We start from the raw sequence: 23318 nt of genomic DNA, 5'->3' as shown, positions 1-23318 counted from the left end.
TCTGTGTATTGCATCAAGCAGGAACCTGAAAGGAAAAGCAGAGCTTAGATTATCTTTAAAAACTTTAAGCCTTTCATAGACTGGATCCATGGAAGGTCTGAAGGCTACAGAGCATTTTTTGTTGCCAAGCCCTGACCCAATTTAGATTGTACAGCTCTTCTTCAAGTCTCAAGCATCACATAGATTCTGAATTCTCAGAAAAACCTTCCACCCTGGTTTGAGACCACTTGCCTCTAACCTTTCTATATTTTCTAAGTTCTCAACAATCAGCTTGGCCACTCCTATACTGCTAAAATCTCCACACTGCTTCTTTTCAACGGAAAACCTCCAGACTGCTATAGCTGAATGTTTTGACATCCATGCACCAGCCTTGTGCACCAGCTGTGTACAGATCTGACATGCTGTGGCAATGCAAAGCTTGTTGGCATGGTTTGGCCAAGCCCTACATACCGGAAAAGCATCACAGCTGCAGTGTAGGCTGTGCTGTCTTACCTAGGCTGCAGTTACGCAGAAGCAGAGCCAAGACAGGAAGGAAGGAAAAGCTCCATGCTCTCACAAGCCCTGGTAGACAGGCTGTTCCCTGTACCATGTCCCACCCAGGAAGACATAAAATGTAGCTTAAAGGTATATTGGCAGGTGCTTGACTTGGACCTTGGGTTTTCTTGGCCTCTGGCTTTATCTCAGAGTGAGGCATTTGACCACCAGAAACTGAGATTCTTTACCTCTCAGGGCTTCAGTGGGTTGGTTAGTACAACTGATCTGAACCAGGCAGATCTTAAAATGGAGGCACCAAAACTTAACAAATTTGTGGCAGTGAATATTTTCCCTTCATCACACTGGAATTCCCCAACCTCGGTACAATGAGGATGGTAAAAAAAAAAAGTCCCTGAGCAATGAGTCATAATCTCTTTAGGAGATGTCTGCAAGGCTGAAGCCAGACTGCAATTAGCTCTGTCTTTCTTAACTAGAACACTGTGCATAAAGTAAGATTGAATATATTTTGCGGTTAGTTTTCCAAAGAAGTGCATATGTGTCATTGTGACATTGCAGTCAGCAGTGCAGTGAAAAGCTATCTGATCAAGCTTAAAGTACCTGGACCAGGGATGGAAAGTGATTTAGTTCTGCTGACCCATGGTAACACGCCCAGCTTTCCATTGTCTCCTGCTTCTGGCCTCATTTTCAAACGAGGGCTCCACAAGAAGGTCATACCAATCAGGTTGTATTAGCATGGTTCCACCTTTTGCTCTCACCTTTCCTTCTCAGAAGTCAAGCCCATGCCGAGAATCATGCTGATAAGCAAGATGACTGCCACTACCTTAGCTGCTTGCTAAAATATTGTCCTGGTAGTGTTGTCCTAAATCTGCGTTTTTCACCCAGTGTGCAAAAAGCCAATTATCACACAGCTGGGATATTTTTTATTTCACGTTTGCATAGAGATGAGTGCTAGGTGATCACTCCACAAAGCTAGCGCACCCAGGTTAGCAAAGTACTGCTTTTTATACATTTCGTATCAAGGAAGACAAACACTTATTAATACAGTATTGGCTAAAAGTTTTGCAATTTGGTCTAGCACAATATGCGTGCTCCTATAGGTTTGGGGTGCACCTCTAAACTCATTATCATATTTGGGGTGTCAATTTTAACAATACAATTATATTTTAATGAGGAAAGGTTATTTTGAGGCAATTTGTTTCAGCAATCAGTGAGTCAGCGAATGTTTCTCTTATCTAGTTTCTTGCAGGGCTAATGGTTTAAGGCTCCAGCTCTGTCTCCAGCTCTGTCTCTCGTCAGTCCCTACTGCACATATCCTGACTCCTTCAATACTATCTTTTTACTCTATGCTCTGCACCTTGCACACTTGAAATGACCAGCCACTTTCTCCCGAAGGACAAGGCTGTGTCATGAGCAGTGTGAAATAACTCTTTTCTCACCTTTGGGTAGGGGAAAAAATAGAAAAAATGAAGGCAGCAGAAATGACTTTGAAAACCAAAACTCTCCTATTTTATGCAAACCCAGCATCAGAAAAGCAAGTGGAAACTGAAACTGAAACTTGCCCAGGGAATGACTAGGCACATTTGGAAAAGTAGATTTCGAAAAAAGAAGCTTCCCCTTCAGGAAGCCCAAACTTTGCAAAACAGATGTATTTGTTATTTAAATAGGGAAAGCAGAACAATTGTTGTTTATAAATAACAACAACAGAAGAACATGAAAGTAGAAATATAAGGCCAGAAAGATGATCTCACTTCAGCCTCCTGCAAATCGAAAGTGACCACACAAGCCAGGGCTGTGTTCGGAAACTCCACAGGCTACTTTGCTTGCACCCTCCTCCCCTTTTTGTTCATGCACACTTGAAACTGTAGAATAATTTCTACCGGCCTGCAAGCAAACCAGATAGCTGCAAGGAGACAAAAACGAGATCGCTATTACAGTTTGGCACCAGAAGAAAGCTCTCCAGTATACAGGACTGCTGCAATATGAAGTAAATTATTTTTAAAGTTTTTTTGCAGGCTGCTAGTTCTTGAAAAGACGCGGCTGAGAAATGACGTGCTGAGTGCAGAGTCTGCAATGCTTCTCCACAGATAGCATGACAAGGACATTAAAGTGTGAGAGAGCTGTAGGCTTATTTCCTGCATGGAGAAGAGGGAAGGAAAATAGTACAAGCAAATTTGTGAGAAGAACAAAACTGGTTTGGGAAAAACCTTGAGGTTGGACAGTTTTATTGTTTTGAAGGAAGATGCAACATCAAAACTTACATTCCTCTCTTACTGTTTGTCAATACTTTGATTTTGGACTTGAAAGGGAAGCTCACATTCCTGCTATCCCACTGCTAGCTAAAGGAAGAATGCCTACCATGTGTATCTAGCCTCTAGTATGGGGCTGTGGTTGAGAGTTACAAGGGATGTGGGAATAATCACAAAACTTAACATAGAGTCAGTGTTTTCTGGATAGCTTTTTGGTGGTTTTAGTTCAAGTTCCTTTCCAAACTGAAAGCAAGACTTTTAACGGCAGACAGAGTGCTAGAGGGCCCTTTCCCATAGCTTTAAACAGAGGTCTCTTGCTCCTACAATAAATCAGCAACTGTAAAAAAGTGCTATTTTCATAGCAGGCAACATAGCAGGGAATTGGCAAAGAATGTCTGTGATCACAGGGATGCTGAAAAGAGAGTCCTGAACAAATGCAGGGGAGGAGTTAGTGGTGGAAAACAATAGCAGGAAAGAGACAAAGGTGCAGTCCTTGGAGTCATAGCACTCAGCCTTCTGTGCCAGGGGACACAGAGCACATAGAGGTCACTGACCCTGCGTCCCGTGTATCTTCGCACAGTGGTGTCCATATGACTGACTCTGAACCTGTACATGTGTCATTGGGATATCAATGAGAAAAGATGAGGCGGAAGTATCCAGTGTCAGTTCCTACATATTTATTCTACAGTCACTAATGGGGTTGATATATCTTCTAGGTTAACATCTGAAGATTTACATTGTATTTTTGTCTTTTCCTGGTCCTTCCTTTATACTATACGAAGATCCCTCTCCAGTATTATCTCTGGAACAGCTGAAGGTACAGCAAACTATTTAAGACACCCTCAAATTGCTCTGATGCACTGTCAGCCCTCTGGTGAGACAGCCCCAGTCCCTGCTGGGGCTGGTTGTGCATCTGCTCTTCTGGGGGGGCACCGCTGTTGTCTCTGCAGTGGGAACGACAGCTGTGATCTGTGCCTGTCTCAAAGGGTCTTGAAGTTCAAGGTCTGTCTCTAAGAAATGAGAACACTTATTGCTGTACTTTGGAGGACTGCAGGACAACTAAGTATATACCAGAGAGTGGCCCCCTATTTATCCAAGAATTAATCATAGAATCATAGAATCAAAGAATCATAGAATGTCCTTAGTTAGAAGTAACACAAGTATCATCAAGTCCAGCTCTTATCCCTGCACAGGACAAGCCCAAAATTTACACCGTGTGTCTGAGTGCATTGTCCAAATGCTTCTTGAATAATGTTAGGCTTGGCACCACGACTACTTCCCTGGGGAGCCTCTTCCAGTGCTCCACCACCCTCTGAGTGAAGAACCTCTTCCTAATACAAACATCCCCTGCCACATTTTCCTGCCATTCTCTCAGGTCCTGCCATTGGTCACCAGAAAAAAGAGATCAGTGTCTGCTCCTCTTCCTTCCCTTGTGAGGAGGCAGTAAACTACAATGAGGTCTCCCCTCAGTCTCCTGTTCTCCAGGCTGAACAGACCAAGTGATTTCAGCCACTCCTCACACAACTTCCCCTCTAGAACCTTCACCGACTTTGTGGCCCTCCTCAGAACACTTCACAGTAGCTTGATATTCTTTCTATACTGCGATGCATAAAACTGTACACAATACTCGAGGTGGGGCTGCACCACTGCAGGGTAGAGCAGGACAATCACCTTCCTTGACTGCCTAGCAATGCTGTGCTTGATGCACTCCAGGACACGGTTGGCCCTCTTGGCTACCAGGGCACACTGTTTGTTCTTCTTCAACTTACCGTTGACCAGAACCCTGAGACCCCTTTTCACAGGCTCTAGCCTCTTGCTCCCCAGTCTGCATGTATATCCAGAATTGCCATGTTCCAGGTGCAAAATCTGCCACTTGCCCTTGTTAAATTTCATGTGGTTGGTGATTGCCCAGCTCTCCAACTTGCCTAGATCCCTCTGCAGAGCCTCTTTACCTTCAAGAGCGTCAGCAGCTCCCCCCAGTTTTATGTCATCGGTGAACTTGGTTAGTAAACCTTCTGAGTCCTGCATCCAGGTCATTTATGAAGATACTAAAGAGTGCTGGTCCTAAGATGGATCCCTGCAGAACCCCACTAGTGACTGATCGCCGGCCCAATGTAGCCCCAACCACTATGACCCTTTAAGCCCAACCCATTAGCAAATTGTTCACCCATTGCATTATGTGTTTATCCAGCTGTACGCTGGATGTTTTCTTTAGGAGGATAATGTGAAAGACAGTATTACAGACTTTGCTCATATCTGGAAAGATTACATCAACTGGTTTTCCCTGGACAACTAGGTGGGTAACCTTGGCATAGTTGGAAATAAAGTCTGTCAAGCAGGTATATCGCTTTATAAATCCGTGTTGGTTGGGATGACTGACTGTGTTGTCTTTCAGGTATTTTTCAGTAGATCTCAGAATAATCTTCTCCACAATCTTACCAGGCACTGATGTGAGACTAACAGGCCTGTAGTTACTGGGGTCATCCCAGCTGCCCTTCTTGAAGATAGGGACAACATTTGCCAGCTTCCAGTCAACTGGTACCTTTCCAGATTCCCAAGAGCATTGAAAAATCATTGAGAGATGTCTCGCTGTGACATCAGCCAGCTCTTTAAGTACCCTTGGATGAATCCCATGAGGCTCCATCAACTTATAGGGATCCAGATGGAGTAGCAGATCCCACACAAGTTCAGGGTTGGGAGTTTATCATTTGCGCAGTCTTGGTCCTCTAGCCCATCATCAGTATTGAAGACAGAGGTGAAATAAGCATTGAATGTCTCTGCTTTGTTTATACCCCTGTTTACGAGGTGTCCACGCTCATCAGGTAATGGGCCAATGTTATTTCTGGCCTGCCTTTTGTTATCAACATATTTTAAAGAGCTCTTTTTATCATCCTTCACCATTCTGGCCAGCTTCAACACTAACTGATTTTTGTCCACATGAATTTCTGCCCTACAGTGGTGAACAGCATCCTTGTAGCCCTCCCAGGTCACCTGTCCTTGTTTCCACTGGCCACGCACCTATCTTCCATGCCCCAGTTCAAGTAGAATATCTCTGCTCAGTCATGCTGTCCTCCTGCCTCCCCTGCTTGAATCCCAGCATTTCAGAATTGCCTAGTCCTGTGTCACCCTTAGGAGCTGGATCTTGCCATCAAAGCCCTTCAGATTTAAATTCCTTCGGACATGCCCCGGGAGGCTGATGTCTGCCGGGGAGCAGGGAAGCAGCAGCCGCAGCCCAGCGCTCGCAGCCCGCTCAGCAGGGGCCAGCCTGTGCCTGCTCAGGAGCTCGGCAAGAGCTGGCAGCCCCCTTCCCACCACCTCCCCCTGCTCCTTCCCAGGCTCTCCAGCTGGCTAGCTCGCTGAGGGATGGAGTACTCTCAAGGGTAAAGGACGTTTTATAAACGCACTTGCATAGGAAGCAAGAGCTGAGCCTGCCATCGCGCTGAGCCAGTTCCAGTTTTACATTCTATCCCGCAATTCGTGTTCCACAAAACTGAAAACAACACCCACAATATTAGAGAATGTTGTGTGACAACTTCTGTTCACACTCTTCAGATTTAAGGATAAGCGCAGCCTGACTCCCATCAAGAACTAGCCCTAGGATTAAGACGCTCAGGAAAATCCTGTGCTGTGATGCCAAACCCTGCTGCGGAACAGCCGATGACTTGGCATCACCAGTTTTAAGTTTAATACCACATGGATAAAAACGTGTCATAACAAAACATTCAGACTGCAAACTGAACACTCTGAAATCTGGAATTGGCACTGTTACTGAAGTACGTGCAACACTACCTGTGCCAACATAAGTGTACATTGCAGTAAAGTCTTACTAAACATTCACATACAAAATAAAACAGTTGAGAGTCAGATATTCACGTGCTCACTAGTTGTGCAACTGCCAAGTTATCAAAGATAGGCATTAGCAGTGGCTGAGAAAGCCTAGGAAAGACAGGATGGCTGCCCTGAAGTCTGATCCTCCAAAGGGTAGTCTTTATATCATTGTAATATGGGAGTGGGTGGTAACAGCTTAGAGGCTTTCTGGAGGAACTGGTTGATGAATAGTACCCTTAATTGCTACAACATGTTATTGTAAATGGTTTTGCCTTCTTTCTCTTCCAGGCTTGTAAGTTAGCATATCACCTTAAATAACTATCCATTAAATGCAGTTTTGACTTCTGTTCTAGACATGTTGGGAGTGACTACCTCGGGAAACTTGCTGCCAAAATTTTTTTGATCTTATAACGTCTATGGCTGTTGCTTCCATCAGGAAAACTGGAACTATTACGAGTACATGGGCAGGTATCTTTCGGCACCCTTTAGGGAGTCTGGGTTAAATGATTTGTTTAACAGTTACACTAACAGGTCATTCCAAGGATTCCTGAGCTGTGGTGCCACTGCAAGGTACCTGGGGCTGAATGCCTATGGACTGCAAAACAAAGTTACATTTACCTAGTGCCCAAGGGAATGAATATACATGGTAGGGAAGAGGCAATGAGATGCACGAGAATTCAAGGGGTTTTTTTCTACCGTCATTATTGCTTGCCTTTACAACTGTAAGACTCTATTAACCTACTACTACTGCAAATTTCTGGGCTGTTTTTATTTGTAGAGTAAATTCATGGTCTGGAATTTGGGGTCTGTACACAAAATAAAAGCTTTGTATTTTGGAAGGGCTGGACATAAACAATGTTTTAGACACCAGCTTTCTCTTCCCTGCTCCAAAGGCATTCCTACATAGATCACAGTAAAAACACAGCTTCTCCAGGAAATGCAGTTTTCAACGTCTCCTAACTCATCAAAGTCCAAAGCAACTACCAAGAGAATGTGCAAAAGCATTTCTCAGAAAGAAATATTGTTTTCCTACATTCTTCTGTCAGCTGTGGATCTATTCCAAAGAAAGACAGTCATGTCTTCGTTTTCCACTTAAATGGACGAAATGGTTCTTCCAAATGTGACTGAAAATAATTGTTGGTCAAATTGAATCAACACATTATGTCTGGACAGCAACCCAGTCCAGAATATTTCAGCAATGAAAAGAAAGTGTTAGAAGCTGTAAGTAGTTCAAAACAGGACTTCAAGTGAAATCCCACTTTTCTCAGATTCAAGTAAACAATTGGGATCAAAAAGGCAAAATATAATCACTAGAAATCGAAAATTTTTCTTTTCTAGGCAGTATTTCACCTGAGGACCTAATTAGCCATAAACCTATACTCATAAATCTGGGCAGGTTTACAGACAGTCTTAGCATCGGTAAGTCTACATCTATACTGTTTGGCACAGTAGATGCTAACATTCACGAGACATGGCAGAACCTAGCTGGAATCCCCTTTTCTGGTCTGAAGCAGAAAATTGCACACAAGTCTCCCACTTCCCAGAAGTGTAAATCTGTGCTATTTGACAACGTCTCTTTCCGATCACTCTTGTTGAAGAAGTTTCACTATGTTAATTAAATATTCATTACTGTGTAAAGTTTGAAATCGATTCTCTCTGCTCCAGGGGATGCCTAAACTATTTAGGTTATTCATATTAATTATCTAGTGGACCACATGGCACAGGAAAGGCAGCCAAGGAATTGTCCAGTTTGTGAACTCAGCTGAGGCACAGAGGTTCAGCAGCTCAGCACTGAGAACTCACTTGTAGACACTGACATCTACCGAGATATTAGGTACCTAAATTCTTTTGTGGGACTAATTTGGGTTAGATTGCAGGAGGCAGCAAGAGCAAATAACATGCTGAGAAGGCAGTGTTATATTATAAATTTTTTTGCTTTGTCACACTATCCTGTCCTTTGGGATTTGTTTTATTTCATTCTTTTTTCCTAATAAGGTATCTGGGACTTTCTTCTTTGAGAATATAGTAGTGTTTATAATATCAAACAGGAAATTAGTCTCCTAACTAAGGTAAAACCCAAGAATTTTTCCTCTTGAACAATGAACTCCAGAGAGAGTTCTTATTTAAAAAAAAAAGACTGGAAATTCCAGGCACCTTAAAATAGATGCACACAGCCCTTCTGCTTTAAAAGTGACTGGTTACTTTCTGAGAGTTTTAAGACTAGAAATGACTTTGAAAGGTCATTTAATGCAATCCTTTGCCCTGAGGCAGGATTAACTAAATATTGTTGTATCTCCAAAATTAAGACTCTCAGACTCTCTAGGTGATTCATATGATGTTTCACAATCTCTACTCTTTAAAAATTTGTCTTAATATCAAAATGATCTCTTGGTGTATTTTCAGTCCTCTACATCTTGCTGTGCCCACAATGACATGGAGAAGAGATTGTCCCCTTCCTTTTTGCAACAGCCTTTTACATACTTGAACATTGTTATCATGCCTCCTGTCTCATCATTTTTGCTCCTATAGCCTACACATCACTGATTTGTTCAGTCTTTCATCTTCTGCACAATGACAAGCACACAAAAGTGAAAAGAACACTTTTTTCTGCACGATCTCATTAGCATGATTAAGTACGCTAACTCGGTTACACTTGAATTTCCCTTGGTTATCTACCTTTGGAGCTTGCTAATTAGTCCCCAAAGTAGGAGTATATTTTCAGATACACACATTTCTGTGTGTATTGCAATCCAGAATTAAACAAGTAGGAACTTCTAACTCTTCCTTACATAGCAGTATGTATACTTAGTAGTATATAATGTCTAGTCCAGGATTCTTATTGACAATCTTATGCTCAAAAAATTGCAATCTAATTCTAGTAAGTCTCCTGTATTCATTACCACTTCAGCAAAGGAATCAGAATTTATGCAGTTAAGTGCTTTAGTTCCACAAACAGTTGGCAAAAATACGATGGCTGAAATGAATTTCCTTAGCCCCTAACCAGGCACCTTTTGCAAGTGTGAAGGTATTTTACACATGACCGAGTTTGCCCTCACAACCAGAACTTGGCCTATTCAGACTCATTTTCACATATCCTCTAAATATTGCTCTTTGAGGAGCCTCATGGAGTTGGGCTCTGAACAAAATTGCTGAGTGTTACAGTGCTTTGGTTTCCGTTTCCAGGGGTAAAATTGCTTTCATCAGGATCAAGCCTGTATTCACCTATTTTAGATATATGATCTAAACTAGCTCTGTGCATGTTTCCTTTATTCTGCTGTCATGCTAAGGGTCTGCTGAGGAATTCTCTCTTTCCTGGCTCTTCCTTATTGTAACAAGACCACAAACATGAAGTTTATTTCTTTAAATGTATGCCCTTTTGTGTTATTGTGTCAGATCCTAAATGCATTTCTCAACTTTTATTTGATCCCTAGAAATGTCAGGAGTTATGACATCAAAATTACAAGAATAAGTTGTTAACATTTTGTACCAAGCAGAGTCCTTTAACCCCTATCCCTTGCTGTGGCAGCTTTGCCATTTCAACCATTGTCTCAATACATGATACAACCAGATCATTAGCAGAAAAAATGATGTAATTATGACGTCTAAAATCAGTTCTTCTCTGGAATCATTCTTTAAACTTTAATCTCAACATAACTCCTACACTCTTTACGATTGCATCTCCTTCTGAATCATTGTAGTAATTTTCTGAATCATTATGATTAGTAAACTCCTACTCTGCTGTTGGGACATCACAGGCAGTCACAAAAGGTGCTGACCCACTCTTTAAAGGTGCAGCTCCTGGTGTGCTCTACGTCAGCTGCCATCCCCACAGGGCAGCCAACACACCATCCTCCACTAGATATCAGTACTCTGCTGGCAACAGCGCAGCTGTAGTAGTTCATAGAATCGTAGAACCATGGAATCATTAAGGTTGGAAAAGACCTATAAGAAAACTAAGTCCAACCATCAGCCCAACACTTACCAAACCGTATCCTGAAGGGCCACATGTACATGTTTTTTGAACCCCTCCAAGGACGGTGACTCCTTCAGTTCCCTGGGCAGCCTGTTCCAATGCTTTGTCATTCTTTCAGTAAATACATTTTTCCTAATATCCAATCTAAACCTCCCCTGGTGCAACTTCAGACCATTTCCTCTTGTCCTATCACTTATTACTTGGTTGAAGAGACCAACATCCACCTTGCTACATCCTCCTTTCAGGCAGTTGTAGAGGGTAATAAGGTCTCCCCTCAGCCTCCTCTTCACCAGACTAAACAATAGTTATAGATAATAAAAATAAATGACAAAGAAGAACAAATGAAATATAAATATCTTTGGATTCAAAATTACAGTTTTCTCTTAAAGATTGGTAATAAACAGTCAACATTCTATGAAAAAAACCCTTCCCTAAACACACAAATTCAGGCACTGTAGTTCAAAGAAGATTTCAGGATCTGCACAGATGTGAACTCCAGTGTGAACACTCCTCAGTGCCAGAGGAAACTCTTTTCAAAATGTCTTGTCACTAAAACAGAATCTTAATCTAAATTAGATAACGGGATATCAATAACACTAAACATCTTAAGCTAAGCAAGGTGAATAAGTACTTCTATCCTTAACTCAAAGATATCATTTTGTTTATAAATATATTCTAATGGGTTATGAGAGCACATAAATTGGCACTGTGAGATAATCAGATCAATAAAATAAAGAAGGAGGCTGCTTGGAAACAAGCATCACGTTGTCTAAATCTCCCACGTCAGTGTGTCCTGTATGCTGTCCATTACTGGAAAGATTCCTTTCATGTCAGAGATTTGTCAACGTTGTTGGTGTATTGGTCACGCCTAAGACCCTACAGGTGTGATTATTTTGTGGCCTATGTCTGCCATGAAGATGACCAGCATCAGCTGTCAGATGACACTAGTGAACGAGTTTATTACCGCTATGACTTCGAATTCCAAACAATTTTTGAACCTCGAACCTAGACAGGGATCTAATTTGCCATTTAGATCCACATCATTTGAGATCTTCATGACTCATCAGCTTGAGATAAGCTCTGTGATCCAAACTAGGCACTGGCTCCTTTTGCACCTTTCCTTACACTAGGAGTCAGCTTTGCTGCATTTTGATGAAGTGAGGAGAAAAAGAAAAAGAAATATGGAAAATGTTTAACAGAAAGCCCATCTGAATGTAAATAAAGCAAACATCATGTGCCACAGCAACAGAAAAATTTTTGGAGTGCTAGAAGGCTACCAGTGGTCACATAGCTAAAACACTTCCAGGATCCGGCATGTCAGTCACAATGTTTATCATAAGCCAAAACACAGCTGAATTCAGCAAAACAGTCAATCACTGAATGTGACAAACACCTAAAAAGTCATTCTGAGGACTTACAAGTGTTTTACACTTTTAGGTATGGTGGCAATTAAGAGAAGTCCATCTCAGCTGCCTCTCCACATACCCATTAACCTGCCAAAGCTCCACATTTGAGGCAGCATTTAAACATCCATGTTAAAATATGTGGAGCACTACTGTAAATGGACTGTACCTGCAGACATATGATATGTCATATTTTGTCCTTTACGTGAAATCATTTTATGTGGCCACAGTGTTATATATGTCTGGAACAAAAGCAACACATGTTAAAATTCACTTTCTTGTTCTAGAAATCTGTTTTTCCATCTGCACATCTCTTACTTTTATTTATGTCAGATTAAAAAAAAAAGCTGAGGGCACCTCCAGAATGAAATCAATAAAGATGCATCACTGATATAAACAACTTCAGTGGTTCCACGACACCAAGCTACTGCCTTCCCACCTCTCCCTGGGATTAACAGCACTGGTGACAGCCAGGCAGACAGAGAGGAGGTTTCTCTCTGGATGTTCAAGACTGCATTATCATAGAGCAGATATAGGATACACTGTAGGGAGACCGCAGATAATTAGGAAGAACTGTAAATACATGGTAGAGAACCAGCTAGAAATCACAGCTTATTACATACTGGATGCTAGCAGGAATCTAAGATGAAGCAGGAAAGGACCTGGCCAGAAACAAGGCTGAGAAGGAGACTGATACAGAAGAGGGCAGTCCCAGCACATTTCCAAGACAGGCCTGCATTTTCATGGGAACATGCAATCCAGTCACTTGTAGATTGAAAGTACTGACTAAACACAACCAGGAGGAGATAGTGCAGACATGACACTAAAATCCCACCCCAGTGCAGTACCCCAAATTCACTGATGGACATTTCTCAACTTCGCTTTAACACCAGAGCCAGAGAGCAGCAATTTGACCTCCTCTAGGGAAGTCTCTGTATCTACACAACCACCTTCCCCAAGGTGAGGATAAGGATCTCCATGGGCGTCCTGGAGATTGGCTCCTTTCAGTTAGTGATAGATTTCAAGATTTCAAGGCCCTGTTCATCAGTGCACTACACAAGTACCCAGAGCACTACTGTAACTGCACTGTAACCGCACATACCGTCAGCCTTACTCTGCAGTAAGGTGGACTTTTCAGCATCCTAATCATGGCAGCCCTGCACTCACAACTCTTATTACAATTTCATATATCCCAGCCTAGGGAGGCTCCACATGGAGTGCTTAGAGGGTGAAGAGGGGCAGTTACCCTGCTACGAGGAGTTAGAGACAAGTGGGTCATCTGGCTAGAGAAGCAAGTCCAGGTCCAGAGCCCGGCAGATTTGAGATGTGGCAAAAAATTGCAGATACTGCTGGAGGCACCATGTGTTGGTACCTGATCCATGGGAATATGGACGCCGTATGAGAAGAAAAGTATAAATAAGTAGGTAAAGTATTAAAAAATACACATCTATGTAACTATACATATATAAATGAAAGAAATAATGTAAGGGATGCTACTGCAGCATGAAACATACAGGTCTTATAGCTGCCTGTATGTCTACTTGTTAGCTTTCTGTCTTGGCCTGACCAATGTCAATATAAGGGATTTCCCAAGCCATTGCTGTGGGCAATGCACGTAAGTGCAGATAATATTGGATATCTAGCTATAGTCAGAAAGAGTGTTTCTTTTTCACAACAGGCACTAAATAAAACCTAACCTTATTAAAGGGAAGAGTCCCTTGGAATTAATAGATTGAATTTTCCTGAAATTTAGATGGTTGGCATAATTTATCCATTTTGATAGAATTACTTTTAATTAAAGTTAAAGCATAAGTTAGACTGGAATTATAATAGGGCGATGTCTCCTTATCACAGGACTCAAACTAGATCTTCCAGAGAGCTGGTAGCACCTAATGTCTGCCCACAGCATTATGCAATGGCTGCAGAAACTTTCTGTTCCATAAATGTGTGGACAGAATAAAAATAGAGAACTGAAAAAAACCTCTGGTTTTGAGATGTGTAGGAAAAAAAGCCCAAACCAAGGCCTACAGTATGTTGCAACATGGTAAATCACAGGAAGAGAACTTCCTATTTCCTAATATAGATGGAAAAAGGAAAAGGAAATGTAATAAATATGAGTCTGATACTTCATGAGACGTTGAACAGAAATATTTTCAGTACATAAATTTAAACAGAAAGGTATATTTGGGGCTTGCTTTTATTAATTGGAAAAATGCCAATATTCTGTTTTCGCATTTTTTAAGGTTTAAAACAAATGAAATGGCATAAACATTTTACTGTCTTTCAGAAAGCTACACTGTTTAAACAGCTGCAGCTGTACCACTTTCAAGGGGAAGATAAAACTTTTCTGTGATAAACAATGTGACAGTGGCTCAACATAGGCTACAGCTTCAAAAATTTGGGTTTCCTCCTTTATTGTTAAATGAAGGTGTCAAAAATAATAGGCAAACTGCATATATGGCCATAAACCTTTCTCCCTATCCTTCACCTTCCTCTTCTTAAGCCTCAGGCTACCTCTTTTCCAGATGTTGAGGACAGAAATAGCAGAACATCTAAGCTTCTTTGGTCAATGTTACTTAGGGTTTATCAATTTAGTTGTACCTTAAAGCCCACAAAGTCCTAAGCTAACCCAGAGCTTTCTCCCTAAGGTGCAGCTGTCTAGTCCTCAGTTTCCTTGCCACACCTCTCTTGGGAAAATGGGATCAACGGCCCTATACATCATCGCATAGCACAGCAGTACCCAGCTGGTTCCCATAGTCCCCTTCACTAAGCCACATATGCCGCTTTCCTCTGTCACACGACTGCATCGGCTACACTTGGAACCGCACACCCTGTTCCTGCAAGAACAGCGAGTCTGTTGCTGTTGCAGAAAACTGGATTTGTTGCACACACACGGACTGGGTGCGCAATGCGCTCCTGGTCAGCATGATGGTCCTTGAAAGAACCGGAGCTAGACATGTTCAGGCATGTCCAGCCACCCAGTGAAGAGTACGTGTACCTGGGAGAACACCAGCAAGGTACAGGCTGTTACTGCCAGAATAATTGGTGCAAGTTACTGCCAACCACCTTCTTCCTTAGAAGTAACCTGAGACCACACAGGGACAAGGACTGAGCCAAAGAATTGTTCTGGCAACAGAAATAGCTTGAAACTGGCCTCCTTGAGCTTGCCAGCCTCTCCCATCTGATAGATGCCCATCTTTTTTTTTTTTTTTTGGAAATCACCACGTGCAGTTTAGGATAACAAATAAGGAGACAGTTCTCAGCTTTATCCAATCTGCTGAGATATACCAGGGGCAAACAGGAAGGAAAACTTGCGATGTTTACCTGTTCTTGAGGGCATCTGCTTCTCACCTGGCAGCAGTGCAACCCTGTTAAAGATCTTGTTCTGCACAGAAACTTTCCACTGATCCTGTAAGACTGCTCCTGGAAGAAGGATATAACCGGATCATCCATTCCTTGAGGTTCTCCATTCTCTGTCACAGGTATATTCCAGGACAGTGAGTAGGACAGAAGCATAACTTCAATCAATCCTACAGCTGTCTGTTAGTCTGTCTTAGTTACCAGGAGGGGTAAGAAATCCTGACTTTCAGGACACATTGCTTCCACTGCTTCTCATGTCATCCACCCTTACCAAAGGGAATAGCCCAGATTTCAAGCACCTTCACGAAGCATTTCTAAATGGTTGCTTTTCCATAATCTACTGTGCCTTTCTGCTCTCTCCCTCCAGGGAAAGGGAGTGACTCTCTGTGCCTGGCAAATTCACCATGATATATGCCATGAACGCATCTTCCAAAAAAAAATCCACAAAAAGAGCCTATTCCCAGCACTGTTGTCCAGAGGGAGTTTGCTGGAGAAGAAACAATAGGCTATTTCCACAGGGTCATAACTATCTTATTTCCTGCTTTCTCAGTAAAGCGGTCTTAAGAGGTCTGTACTAAGTGCACCCTCAGGAAGTCTGCAGATGACACCAAGCTGAGTGGTGTAGTTGCCGCATCGGAAGGACAGGATGTCATCCAGAGGGACCTGGACAGGCTGGAGAAGTGGGCTTCTGAGAACCTCAAGAGGTTCAACAAGGCTAAGTGTAAGGTCCTGCACCTGGGTCAGGGTAATCCCTGTTTTCAGTACAAGGTGGGGGATGATGTGATTGCGAGCAGCCCTGCAGAGAAGGACTTGGGGGTGCTGGTCAATGGGAAGCTCGACATGAGCCAGCAATGTGTGCTCACAGCCCAGAAGGCCAACCGTATTCTGGGCTGCATCAAAAGAAGCGTAGCCAGCAGGTCGAGGGAAGTGATTCTGCCCCTCTATTCCTCTCTTGTGAGACCTCATCTGGAATACTGTGTCCAATTCTGGAATCCTCAACATGATGGAGCTGTTGGAATGGGTCCAGAGGAGTGTTACAAAGATGATCGGAGGGCTGGCGCACCTTCCCTACGAGGACAGGCTGAGAGAGTTGAGCTTGTTCAGCCTGGAAAAGAGCAGGCTCAGAGGAGATTTTATAGTCACCTTCCAGTACCTGAAGAGGGCCTACAGGAAAGCTGAGGAGGGACTGTTCATAAAGGGTTGTGATAGGACGAGGGGGGATGGGTATAAAATGTAGAGGGGCAGATTTAGACTGGACATTAGGAAGAATTTCTCCACTATGAGAGTGGTGAGACACTGGCACAGGTTGCCCAGGGAAGTTGTGGCTGCCCCATCCCTGGGGGTATTCAAGGCCAGGTTGGATGGGGGGATGTTCCTGCCCATGGCAGGGGTGTTGGAACTAGATGATCTTTAAGGTCCCTTCCAATCCTAACTATTCTACAATTCTATGATTCTAAGCATGAGCAAACAAGGCTAATACAAACGAGATGAAACGAAAAACAGGATATGTCTGTGGAGCAGCTCGAGTTGATGGCATCAGCTGAAACAGAGACAGAGCAAGCATTCTGGAAAGACAGATGAGTTGAGTAAACAGCAGCAGCAGATGACTGATCATGTAATGTTTCTGTGGCAGCAGCTAACAGAGATGCCCTAGAAATGGACAGACCACTGCAAAAAGGAGGATTAAGTGTACCCCTTGACTGGGACTATTTTAGAGCATATAGTCTGCCCAGCTGTCCTGACAAAAAGCTCTGTGGTGGTGTGTCTTCTTGTTTTGCCAACAAGATGCAGAACGTTCACTCATTAAATTGCAGTGCCAGGCATGTTTACACTACTTCCATTTTTATTTCAAGACAGGAGAAGATTTGGAGCTTCTCCACTGCTCATCTGACCCAGCAGCACATCTTCCTCTTGCTTGAAAGATGGAAGTAGGATCTTGCCCCTTTGCCCCTTAATAAGCAAACATCTGGTCAGTCTAACCAGAGCTAGCTAAGTCCCTCCATCTTCCCATTCCACCACTTTTCACTTGCCCTCTGGAGCAGGGTTTTATAATTATCACCATGTCCCACAGCACTGATGGTACAGGCTCTTCAGCCCCCAGATATTCCACTTCATACAGCTGAAAAGGAAAGGGAAGTAATATGTATCATGCATGGAAACAGTGCGTGAAGGTCTCGTGTACTCCTTCTTTGAATTTGGCATGACGTACTGCTGCACTTCCCATGAGTGTTTATAGGGAAGTGGTTTGGTTTTGTCTAAATGCTTGCTTGTCATTTACATGCTCTGTTTGCCTATTTTCTCCACTCTAAGCTCTCATCCTAAGCAAAAGTTTTATTGCAGTGGTGTGCAGATCTTTTTCTGGCCACTATAAAAACACGTATGGGCTGCATCTCATTTTTCCCTTATCTGAGCACTCTTAAAGTCAGGTGCAAATGTGAACATTAAGGTACTGCAGTGGAGTGTGATCTCAACTGTACAAGAAGCTATGTTTTGTTTTGTTTTAAAATGACCTTACACAAGGCTGTTCAAAATCAGGGAGCAGTTGCTTTATTTCTTCCCATCGCATGCTAAGCAAGACTTATTTCATCTTCTTGCAGGGTGTGCCAGCTCTCTGCCCTGGGTGCTGTGCACCCAGAGATGCTGCTGGAGCCCCTGGCATGGCAAGATCTGCACAAGTCTGCTCACCATGAAGGCACCGGGCACTGGCCTGACCCTGCCACACCCACACAGCTCTCCTTCAGTGACTCAGCAAGGAGCTGCCAACAAAATCCCACACCACAGATGCTGATTTGAACAAGCCCTTCTAGCTTCCCTTGCGCTGAAGGCTGGAATTGTCTTCCCACCAGAAGCTGGGGTACCAATACTTCCCCAAGGATCATAGACAGCCGCAGTGTGTTTCAAAGCCCAAAACTAATTCAAAGCTTTCAAAATTCAGAAGAATCTAAATTCCCAGATGATTAAATGGGAGAAGTTCTGCTATATTCAATAAGTCCACACTGATGCATGAGAAGACTTGCTGCCCATACTGCTTAACCCTGTGAGGGTTAGCTATACAGTAGGGAAGTCCATTTGCACAGCAGACAGTGCAATGAAATGCCCAGGTTTTATTCTGAACCATAAATCAGTCACCACTTACATAAACACCTAATTCTACTAGATTACACCCAAGTCTCCTTCAGCTCCCAGAAGAACATGAATGGGCCTCACAGCGCGCAGCTCACTGAGCCTGAAGTTTTGAGTTGCATATCTGAGAGGCACAGCCCAGAACTTTACCTTTAGAACTTCCTGTATCTATTGTGCAGCTAGGATCCTTTCAGAGTCTGCAAAAGCTAGCACAGGTAACAGGGTTCCTGTGGTTTGCAGGCCTCCTAATTTTTAACCTTATATACCTCTTTTTTTTTGCCAAAGTATTGTCTCAACAAGTTGAATTCTTGAGTACAAAAATTGTACTCAACAAGTACCATGCGAATTATAAAAAGAGCCCGAGTATTTCTCTTCAAGGATGCCCTTAATGCTGTCTAACTTAGATGGCAATAACATCAATAACGTTGTGTAGGGTCATACAGCTGCCTATTTGCCAATAGAAGATTCATTAGGCATTAGCAATTGTTCTGACACCAAATGGTGAAACTTCTCCACAACTTCTATTCAGCCCTTCCAAAAGGAAGCCTTAGTAGGTGCTCCATGTGCTTTTCCTGGACAATGAGGATCTCCATGGATCTTCTGTGCATGTAAATACGCACTTACAGGGCAAGGAGCTATAGATCACATGGCAAAGAAGCAAACACATACTAAGAAAAACTGCTCAAAAAAAATTTGTGGATTATGAAATAATATTTCTACATATTGCATTGCCTTTCCAGTTACTGCCATCAGAAAACTTTTAATCAGTGTTTCGTTTTTACTAACCTCACACACGCACAATGTCAACACAGAGGATTGGAACCAGTTATGAAGAGAAGCCAGCAGAGTTCCTATGGATTCAGAGCTTTTCACAGGTGTAGGCTAGAGTTACATAAAAGGATGAAGTCTGGCTTCTTCCACTCTACCCATATTAAATCCGGTCAAATACCAGCAATAGGCTCTTTAATCTCAAAGAAAAACATCAAGAGACAAGGGAGATCAGACATTCAGAATGACCATGTTCGTGCTGCTCACAAATGGGTCAATCTTGTGGTCACATTCCCAAGGAAAGGACTCATGAGGATGGAGAAATTCTAAGAAGTCACATTTAGCTTCTTGATTCCTGGAAAGACGTCGAAGGAAAACTCAAGAGACTCTTGTAACACCAACATTTTCTCCTCTTGATAGCAACAAAGACTTAAGGGTTCCTGACCTCTTTCAGACAAGAGCTCCTCAGTACTTGGAGGCCTCTTCAGAAACAGAAAGGCAGAATACCCTGTGCCACTTGCACGCCCAGGGCAGCTGCTCCTGCAGTCCATAGCTGCAACCTACTCAAGAGGTTTACAGCAAGGACTACTTAGCCATTGTCACTTATAAATGCTGCTGTCTGCTTCAGCGCAGAAAGCCATCCAAAGCACGCTTTGCATGGACTAGATCACTTCCTCTGCTGCACTCTCCCTCCCTTTTCTCCCACCACAAGGCAGTAAAGCTGTCACATTCAACACCGAGGTTTATGCGATCACTCTACCGGTGTACTGCAGTTTGTTTGTCTTTCACACCATTGCCTCCTTTTCCCAATGGTTTTATACTCTCTGACCAATTTCAAGCAACCCTGACAACAGGATATCAACCAAAGAGAAGATGTTCTCCAGGCTGCAGAAAAACAGACAAGGAGAAGGGAGATTTTATAATAACGAAATAGCTACGGTGTGGATGCCACTCAAATTAGACATTGGGGAATTGAGGCACAAGCCATGACTTCACAAGACCAGCATGCTGCTTGTGCAACAATTTGACACTCATACCCACAGGAATATTCAGTCCTTCCGTTATTTATCTGGGGAAAGTGGGTACATCATCAGTAGAGAAAGTAAAAATCAGCTATTAACAGCAGTGTTTTCACACCTGGGGAAACTTGCTGGTTTTAAGATTATTATGACACCATCAGCTTTGTTTGAACATGGCCAAAGGCTGTGTAAGCAGCTGTTGGGAAAAGGGAGAGAGTAGATAGCAGACAACTGTATTAGTCACTAACAAAATTCTGTTTAGACAAAGATTACCAAAACATAACAGAAGTAATTGGTAAAAACTAAAACTACTTCTAGAGTTGTTTACTTATGAAGCAGTTTCTGATAGAGCTTTCTCAGAACCTGGATATAATTAAGATGATAAAATTTTCAGTGAAGTACAAGTTTCATATGCAAGCAGAAAATGGTTCAAGACTTCTGTTTTGAACATGATAGCATTAGGGAAAAGTCATACATTGCATAAGAAATCTTAGATTGCACTCTGTAGAAAACTTTGTCAGGCTCCTATCTTCCCCTGCTTTTTTCTGCTCTGCCATTCAGTAATTCATCAAATATATAATCAGCACTTTTATGGCTGCAAGGAAGTTTATGTGAAGGAGAAAGATTATTATAATGATTAAGTTAAAACAAAGAAGCAGTGTGGTTATCCACCACCACGTCATGGTCATTCTGGCGTCTGCAGGAAAATTCACATCAAGGTTTTATAACACAAGGCTTTGGTAGCAATAGTGCCTTAAAGTAGTCCTGCTCAGACCTCTCAGCCGCTTACTCTGGGCAGACTGGCCATTGCCACCATGCCAGATGGCTTCAAGGAACACATTTTACTTTAAAAAAAAAATAAACTAAAGATGTCTTTTTCATTTTCCCCCAGAGTTGTTTTTCTAGGGCAGATCAACTTCCTGAGGCGGCTGTTAGCATAGCTAGTCAAACTCCTGGATTAGTGTTCCTGAAAGGGCAGCAACATGCCAGAGGTGCCTGGGATTTGGAGTTGGGGCAAAAACTTCTTTGCTGATACAACGCTCAAGACTTCCTGCTCTAAAAACCACAGCCTCAAGCCTCTAGCTAGACTATCAGAGAGCTACCCACAAAACAGACAATCAGCCACTCAAAATGAATATTCATTGCAGCCAAAATTACTTCATTCTCCAACAAAGTAAACCACATGTTCAGATGTCAGTCAGGAATATTATTACACAGCTGCCTTAAAATGTCTCAAGTTTTCTGAACAATCCTTTATAAGGATGACCCAAAATGTGGACACAGACACAAAAGGAAATCTCTCTTAAGGGTACCCAGAAGACAGAATCACTCACCCAAAAGGGCAAGGACTCACTGAAGAATATATCCAGAAGAAATAATCACTCACTGAAAGGAGGGCACTGTGTCCCAGGAAGTTTCTTTAAGTGGCACAGCAGTCCCCAGGGTGGACTGGCTCAAATCAGCTCTCTGTTGAGACCTCATTTTATACCATAGATGAGTCTGATTTGTGGTCTTTCAAATTTGGGGGGGATCCACATCTTTTGGGACAGTGTGCCTGGCACCAGTTCTCTACCTCCCTTCCCACCCAGTGGTGCCAGGGTAGGGGGTTGGGGGTTTCAACATCTGGCTAGTCCCAGTTTTTGTGTCTTTGGCAAGCCTGGTATTTCTCAGATCATTAGCAGGCCCTTATCTTTGTCAGGTCCTTGGCAGGTCTTTGCTGCGTTCTTATCAGGGTGGTCACACCTGCCAAACATAGAATCATAGAGACATGGTTTGGGTTGGAAGGGACCTTAAAGATCACTCAATTCCAACCCCTCTACCATAGGCAGGGACACCTCCCACCAGACCAGGCTGCTCGAGGCCCCATCCAGCCTGGCCTTGAACACTTCCAGGGATGGGGCATCCACAACTTCCCTGGGCAACCTGTTCCGGTGCCTCACCACTCTCATTGTGAAGAATTTCTTCCTAATGTCTAATCTAAATCTTCCTCCTTCCAATTTAAAGCCATTCCCCCTCATCCTATCACTACAAGCCATTGTAAAATGTCCCTCCCCAGCCTTGCCAGAGCCAGCTGTGGCCTTTTATTGCCACATCAGTGATGCCATGGGCAGATCAAAGAGTTGATCCGTTCTAGAAACATCGGCACATCTACAAAAAGTTTTACTGGTTTGCAGCTGTACCACAAGGAGCAAAGGCTTATTGTTCTGCTGGACCTCATCCCACACCACAAGCCCTGCACAGGAACCTGAAGTGCCAACAGACCTGTTAGCACTGTGGCAGGACACCTCTGGGTGGCTGGGGTTCACAGCTACGTTTAGTGCTGTGTAGGTGGCTCAGCAGGCGTGACAAAGAAGCCTGGCAGAGAACAGAGCCCAGGGTGGGCCAGGGGTGTAGGAGCGCATGGGAGGCTAAGGATGGCTGCACTCAGAGGAAAGCATCTTGTCCATACTCCAGGGAGCTTAATGACATCCTGAGTGAAGCCGCAGGTCCTGAAGAGGCCCCAAGGACTTTATGCGAGAATTCTAGGGCTTTCAGAGATAGTTTGTCTAGCTAGGAGGAAAGGAAAGGATTTACCAGGGCAACCCAAAGGGAGAATTCCTTCACAGATAAAGACAGGGCTTTGGGAAGCCAGAATAACCTCAGTTCCCCGATAAATCCAGCAGATAACTGAAGGGCACTGTAAGTTGCTATCTGGCTATTAAAAACCTTATTCTTCCCACCTATTTTTGTTCCTCATTACTTTCTAGCTTTATAGCTGGAAACAGCTCATGCAGAGAGTGCTGCTACTCGCCTCTCCTAGCCTGCTCTGCTTCTATGCCTGTTCAGTCTCTGGAACAGTGCCACATCCTCTGTAACAGCTCCCAGCGTGACCTCACAACACCCTCTGATCCCAGATTTCATTTCTGCCCCACCTCTGGAGCAGGTCCCAGAGTCATACGCCTCACTATGCTTCCCCAACAACTTTCCTCCCTGCCACATACTCCTCCAGTTGCATGCTACTGGCTTCCACTGCTGGTTGGTTTATGTTTTTTGGAAGGAGATGCAAACACAACACAGACACCACAATAACTTATGGAGCAGTAGTTTATGACGAAGATGCAGC

This window comes from Cuculus canorus, chromosome 7 (assembly GCF_017976375.1).
Source record: "Cuculus canorus isolate bCucCan1 chromosome 7, bCucCan1.pri, whole genome shotgun sequence".
Lineage (NCBI taxonomy): Eukaryota > Metazoa > Chordata > Aves > Cuculiformes > Cuculidae > Cuculus > Cuculus canorus.
This window is presented reverse-complemented; position numbering follows the sequence as displayed.